At 44.0% G+C, this 8085-nt stretch overlaps 1 pseudogene; it reads right to left on the bottom strand.

Annotated features, from left to right (window-relative positions):
* Positions 1-5913: 5913 nt before the first annotated feature.
* LOC107281334 (pentatricopeptide repeat-containing protein 10, chloroplastic-like) lies at positions 5914-7961 on the bottom strand (annotated as a pseudogene).
* Between the last annotated feature and the right edge of the window lie 124 nt (positions 7962-8085).

Genomic DNA, 8085 nt, shown 5'->3' with positions numbered 1-8085 from the left:
GTCGCGTCCTGTCGCCCTTGAGCCCCACGCCGCGCCGCGCCGTCCCATCGTCGCCCCGCCTGTCACGCCGCTCCCACGCCACCCGTCGCGTCGCCCGTCTCGAGCCCCGCACCGCCGCCCGTCGCATCGCCGCTCCGAGCCCCGCGCCGCCATAGCGTCGCCGCCCGCGTGTCGCCATCGTCCCGTCCCGAGCGCCGCCGTCGTGTCACGCCGCCGCCCCTCCCCCTCTCCTTTCCCCCCTTTCTACAAATACCCCCCTCTCTCCATTTTCCCCTACCCCATCTCACCCTTCCTCCCCTCTTCCCTCTCCACTGCGCCGCCGCTCTCGTGCCACCGAGCCGCCGTTCCCGAGCCGCCGTGCCGTCGCTCTCGTGCCGCCGCGCCGCCGTTTCCGCGCCGCCGTTCCCGTGCCGCCGTGTCGCCGCTCCCACGCCGCCGTGCGCCACCGTCGCCGCCGCCGCCGGTGAGCCGCCCTCCTTTCCCCTTGCGTCCACCGCCGCCGCTCGGGTGGGATAGAGCCGAGAGAGGGAGGGAGAGGAAAAGAGAGGCCAGCAGAGAAAAAGAAAGAGAGGGAGAGAAAAGAGAGAAAAGAGAGAAAAAGAAAGAGAGGAAGAGAAAAGAGAGAAAAAGAAAGAGAGGGAGAGAAAAAGAGGGAAAATAGAAAAGAAGAAAAGGAGAAAATAGAAGGGAAATTGGGGGAGAAATTAGGAGGATTTAGGAAATAAAAATGGTCGGGGTTAATCATAGATTATTTTTGGAAATTCCTCGAGCGTAATAGTATTTCGGTCGAAATTCCGAGTTAATTATAAAAATATGTTTCTTGATCAGATTAGATTAAAATTGGTAGTAATTTAGATATAATTAATAACTAAACAATTAGATGAATTCTTATAGATTATTATAGATTATTTTTGGTAATCTCTATAAGTCATCGGTTCACGGTAGAAATTCGGATTTAATTACTAGGAATTTTACCCGTGTATTATATTTAATCATTTAGTCATAGACTAAATTAAATCGTATAATAATTCTAGGATTCCGTCCGATATTTAGCTCGCGATAGAAATTTCTAACCTATTATATGGATATAATGCTCAGGTAGATTAAATTAAAAACTTATGAGAACAAAACATTTATACCCGCAAAATAGTTTGAATCGAAATTGGGTTTGCCCTAGTACGCGAATAGTAAAGTTAATATAAAAGAATCGACTTTTGCGTTCGACTTCCATTTGGATTTATTTGGATTTTTATTTGAATTCTAATCGAATTCAAATCAATTTTTACACGTAACTATAGAGCCCGAGGGAGTTGCGGATCCAAGCGAAGGCCAAGACCCGCAAGACTTTGAGCAAGGCAAGTCATCACTATTCCTCGAACATGTTGATCCTAATTGCGAAATTGTTTTGTTTACAAATAAAAATTACATGCAATGAAATGATGAACATCCTACTTGTGATTATGCCATGCCTTGTTTATTGTTTACCCTTAAATCTTTGTAACCATGTTTACGTATGAGTCCCTAGTCAACTATGACAATTGCTTAGAAATGCTATTCTAGAATCATGCATACTCATATTTATCAAATGCTATATGCTTGGGCAATTACCTTCGGGAAGGTAATTGAGATGCGGCATGTGGAGACATGAGCGCCACATTGCCATGATGTTGATGACATGATTTGTGAAAGGAGAAATAAAATTAAAACAACTGTTTTCGACTGGGGCGGACGGAGGATTTGGGTGGTATCTGGAAAAGGCTAGTACCGTCCCCAGTCAATTAAGGACCGAGCCATGAAGTTAAGCATGAAACGACCCCCGTACAACCGTACTTCTCGAATGGGTATAGACCTAGCAGATTAGATAGCCGAGCGGAGGCAGTATCCCTGCATAGATGGTTCACCCCTGAGTGAGGCAGGTGCGCTACGATGGGACAGCCGTTGAGGTAGGGCCGAGAGGCGTGCCCTACATCGGTGTTGCCATTGGTAGGACTGCCATGAGTGTGTGAGAGAGAGAACTTAACTTGAACCATAATTTAATATGCGTGTGAGACTTCTCTTTCTCCGGGAGCACCAGAACTCCTCTCACTGCTAGAAACATGGACGCCTAGAGTGCATGAGGATTTAAGTTCATGGAGCGGGTACTGCCAATGCGAGGTTATCGAAAAGTTTTGCCGTGACGCGTCTCATGTGTTGGGACGAGGCTCATATGTTGGGCAGTCGCGGAGTGCGGGTAAAGTGTACATCCACTGCAGTGTGAGTAAACCAAATCTATTTGAATAGCCGTGCTCGTGGTTATTGAGCACCGGGACATGTATTACACTTGGCTAGACTCTAAATTCTTTAACTTGTGTGGGATGGGATATTACATGATGATTTTTATGTTGATGGAGCCACTTCCTGAGAGGCGGGAATGTGGACGTCCTCAGAAAACCATAACGACTCAATGACGGGAAGCTATCCTTGGGATCACAATGGATGGTGGACAGAACCGTCATTGTTTAATATGAACACTGATATTAAAAACTTGATCAGTCTATGCTAGGTCTTAGACTTGTGAAAAGAATTGCAAAACTTGCTTTGCGCGAAAGAACCATAGCCATCCTTTGAATTCCTCTATCATGTGCATCATTGCTGTGATGGCTTGCTGAGTACGGTTGGTACTCACCCTTGCAAATATAAAATTAATCAGAAGCGGGAGATGAAGCCTCGGAGGATCCCTATGCCTACTACCAGGAGGGAGATGAAGACGATGGCACTCAGTAGGTCTTAGTACGGTCGTTGCCTGTGGCAATGGCATGCCGCTGCCTGAATTCCGCTGCCTTATCTATTTCTGCTTTTGGATGTATTCCGGACCGCTCGGTCCGATGATTTAAGACTATGCCTACGGGCTTATGATGTAATAATTCGTATTAGACACTCGTGTATGTGCACTTGGTATTTCAGCTATGAATTCGTGTGTACCAGACTACTTGATCCAGGGAAATGGTACTGTTTACACGATTGATTCCTGTTATAAAAACGGGGGTCTACAGACACCATCCTAGGTGGAGGGTTGGGACTGCCCTTACTGTAATCTGATAATTTAGCCGTGGAACGTACATGGGCCCTTCACGACGCTGGACGTCAATGAACAGGGCCCACCTCCGACGAAAACAGGTCGAAAACGGTAAAAATTTTAAGGTTTCGACACGGGACAAAAGTATATTTCAAAGGAAATTTAAAATGGTTTTTGAGAATTTTAAATTTAACACAGTAGATCAAGTGAAATTTAACGTAAACCGTACTATCACTAGGGCACCCCTATCATTGCGGCAAGGTTGTCGTCTCTAACGATAAGCGCGGTTACCGTGAAATAATAATAACGAAGCGTCAAACTATATAAAATTTATAAAAAAAATTATTATAATTATTTAAATTTAATGGGAGTATCTCACGGTAAACGCAGTTACCGTCGGTTTTAAAATCCCTGTGTGCCGTTGGTTCGAGGTCCAGCAGTCGTTGGTCATGAACAGAAGACTGGCTTACTAGTCTTCTAGACAAAGATGTTTGAATAAACCTTGCATCTGGATCACACTTAGACATATATGTGACGTACGACTTTCCTAATCTAGTCGTTTACCGTCAACATTTTAATCCCATTGTCACTGTCTTGCATAATCTATCATTAAATCGGTAGTATGCCTAAAACTTTTAGCATAAGACTTGATAGATACAAGACCATAAAGACCAAAAATATGAAATGTTTCCGTCGTTAAGAAAAAAGAGTTGTAAAATACGCTCTTTCTATAAAAAAAATCGTAAAATACAGTCATCCTCACGATTTAATTTGTTTTGGAACAGATGAGGTATTGGTGTACTAAACATGGGCGCGGTAGAATGCAATGCGTTATGGGGAAAGTGACAGCGGCATGGCACGTGTCGGTCTCCGATTGGACAGATCCGAGCATCGGTCTCCTTTGGCCATGTCGCCACGCTGTTAATTTTGAACATATATTTAACTATTTATTTTATTGAAAAATTTTATGTAAATGTATAAGATATAAATTATGTTTAAAATACTTTAAGTGATAAAACAACTCACAATAAAATAAATTATAATTATGTAATTTTTTTCGAATAAGACGAATAGCCAAACGTGCGACAAAAAATCAGCAGCATCATCTATTAAAAAACGGAGGTAGTATTAGTGAAGCTTTTTTTATACTAAAAATGTATATTCGTGAAGCTGGAGACTCTAATGCTTCCAAGTAGGTTGGATTATGATATTTTCATAACATAACCCATATTTTCTTTTAAATTCGGAGCCGGTTACAGATAGTGCCGGATAACATATCACTCATCCTGTATCATATCCCATATTATTTCATTCGAATCGGATTCAGGAACGGATATCTATTTGTATCTCTAATTCATACTGTAGATATTAAATAAATAAGGTAATTGAAGTATTAAAAGAGATACATCAAGAAGAAATTATACAATATTACATGTGAGCACGTAAAATAGCGACTAACCAATATTTTATCATGTTTTTAGGTGGATTTATAATAAATTTTCATACATTTTATAATACGGGACATACGGACGGATACATGTCTTCCCATATCCTAACCCATATTTAGATTAGAACTATGATAGTATGAGGTATCCTATTTTTTCTCTCATATTCCTCCCGCGAGCCTCGGGTCGGAATATCTGCCCCATTTTCACCCCAGTTCCTTCTCGTCAGTTATCGTTGTAGCTGGACAAAAATTATGCGATGTATCAACCAAGCTGTAAAAAGTGTAAACAAAATTAAGAGCGGTAATATTTTTTTTCTCAATTTTGCTTGTTAACCAAGGTAATCTCTCCCCCTCCACGTTAAGAGAAACCCGCTTTCAAATACAACGAAACAAACAAACACACTGTTTTCTATCAGACTAAGACGGAGAGTAGAAAGCATGTAGCTTTCATGCTTCGGTGAGACGGTGACTTGCTCACTTGATTGAAACAATTATAATCCTCGAGTGGTTATTCTCTTATTTATTCAAAAACAACATAAATAAAAAAAATAAAAGTTTAATAGCAACTCTACAAAAGTCTTACATCTGAACTTAACTTACACATAAAAAAAAAAGACAAATCTATGTATGTACTGGAGTATTTTTTTTTCTCAATGTGTAGATCGAGTATAGAGAATAGGTAGCACCGTGTGAAATGCTACTACTACTACCATTGTTACTACTACGTCACCACTGTTTTACTACAGTTTTTTTCTTAAAGTATGGTGCTGTTGAGATGTTATCTAAACAGAGAATTCGCATGAAAAGAGCTATAGCACGGATAGACCATGTCCGGCATTATTGAGCTACAATTCCAATCCAACACACAAACAATCAACAGATACAGAAGTGCAAGATAACAACTTTTCCTTTTTCTGTGTCTCTCAATTTTTGCTGCTACTATTTATTTCTCGTGCTGATTTTAGCACTCGAGGCTACGACCACACAGTTCCCCGAATGAAACCACGTTCTTGCCTTGTGTCCTTGTCATCCCATTCTGATCTTTTTTCTGTGGCAGGTACGACCGTACATGTGCAAAGCAACACATAGCTATTTTCTTTACAGTTGTTCACAAGTCTCTAGAAAATTTATTAGTCAAAAATTTTGTTCACTTGTCGGTGGATTCAGGTCACTAAGTGGTCCATGTAGTTACAGTAAAAAAATAATCAGGAATCTCAACAGAGAAAACAGCTCAAAAGCGTAGAGAGAAACTATATGTATCAACGGATAGTCCAAAAGTCTAATACAAATATTGGCCAGATTTTTAGAAATAGGCTTGCGCTATTGAAATCAAATATTCAAGCATAAACAAGTCAGGGCAGGCCCAAAATTCAGAAACCCATGGACAGTCCAGTCCATCAGAAATTGAGAATGGCGCTAATCAATTAGGCTGCATTGAATCAACTCAATATTGCAGTCATTGTTGAGAACAATCGGACGATCTATCAGATTCTATATTTTTTTTTCAGACACTTAAGCTTTGGCGTAGTAGCTTATCTACCAAATCGAGAAGAATCCTATATACGTGCTTCAAGAATGCATTGCAACTTCTGATCAGAATTCAGGTCGTTACCTGAGATTTCAGACAGGAATTCACGGGGCCTCGTCGTACTGCTTCGCTTTGCATTAGCTGTCTACTACTCTCCTGTGGGTCAACTCCATGGGCTTCACCTTGAAGCTGAATCATGTAGCTGACGACCTGTCTCTCTGGCCTCATTGAACATTCCAGGCTAGCATATCCTCCCACGAGCGTGTGATGCGTCATACATAAAGTTACAGCACATGGAGCCAATGCCATCTGCGATCATCTCGGATAGGATCCTCTGAGCATCTTTGATCAGACCTCGCAAGCAGAATCCGTTTACGACGACAGTGTTATACGATGCAACGTCAGGCTTCACCTGAGAACTTTCCAGCTGTTTCAGTATATTCTCAGCTTCCCAGGACTCGTTGGACTTGGCATACATGTCCATTAAGCTGTTGTAAATGATCAGGATAGGGTTCAGCCTGCTCTGCTTGATTGAATCGAACAACTCTGTGGCTTTGCTATGCAATCCATTATTCGCATACATTGCAAGCATGGAGTTGAATATCGCTTGTAACCCTGTGCCTTTACCTCTTAAAATGCCTTCTCAATTCCTTCCAGCCATCGGCACTTAAAGTTGGCAATCACAAGGGTCCGCAAGATAACCCAGCTGGGGAAAATGGTACAGTCATAAACTTCTTTCTGAGAGCTTCTATCCCAGCTGCATTGCCACCCTTTGCATAGCACTGGATCAGAATATGACTGATCATTCCGCTTGTTCGGCCTTGTTCAGTATTTTGCTCACTATGGACTGAGCAGTGGGCCAATCACCTTGTCGTAACAGCAAATTCAGCAAAGAATTGCATGTGAAGCCAGCACACGGACCATTTCATCATACATCTTGAAAGAGTTTGTCCTTGAACCACACCAAACCGTAGACAGATATCAGTGTGTCAAATGTGTGTCTCGGCTCAGCTCAACCACACAAGACTTCATCCCCTGGAGTACCTGGGTGACATATCCTCCATACCCCGCTTCTTGCAGACGGCCAGCATTCTGTTCCGGCCTTCAGGTGACCCGATTCGGTGTACATCCACTCCTTGACATCACCGCGAGCATCTTCAGCATCACATTGAACCTTTTTTTTTTGGAGAACTCATCACATTGAACCTTGAATTCTTGATTAATTTCTTCCCCAGCATACCAGAGATAAGATCGTAGCTTTGTAGGTGTTCACCATTCTTTGTTCGGTCGAACAGCGGGAGGAGGCATCGCGGCGATAGAGCGTCTCATCCACCCTACCAAAGCTGTCATGAACATATTGCGGGTGAATGTGTTAGGCAATAATCCCTTGCTGGTCACTGTACATATCAAAGCACTTAGCAGACTCCTCAAAGAACCCCAGCCCTAGCTATGTACCGGCGAACTCATTGTACATATGCTGCGATCGCCCGTGCTGCGTCTCCTCAACCAAGGGCGATGCGCAGATTCGGGAAGCAGATCCTCTGACTTAACTGCAGCAGTTAAGTCAGAGGATCCCTTTCCGAAGATTCGTGGCCACGAGCGCCCCCATCCCACCACCCGTACACGTCGAGCACGACGTTGTAGGTGACGAGCGATCGGGGACGCCGCCGCTTCCGAGAACAGCTCGAGCGGCCCGGCCGGGAGCGGCATTTCGTCGAGCAGATAGCAGACGGCGTCGTGCTGCCCTTCGCCGGACGAGTGGAGGACCATCTCAAGCGCCGCGGGGTCGGCGTGGAGTGCAGGTCCGCGCGTGGCCGGCGCCGGAACAGGGGCTGCGGAAGAGTAGCGAGTCGAGCGGCAGCACGAGTTCGTCGGCGGCGTAGGCCGGCGGCGGCGGCGAGAGCGGAGTGGCCACCGTGTGCGGAGGAGACCAGGAGGGTCGGACGGGTTACGTGCGGCCCATATATATTGGGCCGAAACAGTATCACGGCCGACGTGCGGCCCATATTTATTGGTCTGGAACAATACCGCGGGCTACGTGCGGCCCATGCATAT

Source organism: Oryza sativa, chromosome 6 (assembly GCF_034140825.1).
Source record: "Oryza sativa Japonica Group chromosome 6, ASM3414082v1".
Classification (NCBI taxonomy): Eukaryota; Viridiplantae; Streptophyta; class Magnoliopsida; order Poales; family Poaceae; genus Oryza; species Oryza sativa.
The sequence above is the reverse complement of the archived record's forward strand: the minus strand, read 5'-3'. Positions and strand labels throughout refer to the sequence as shown.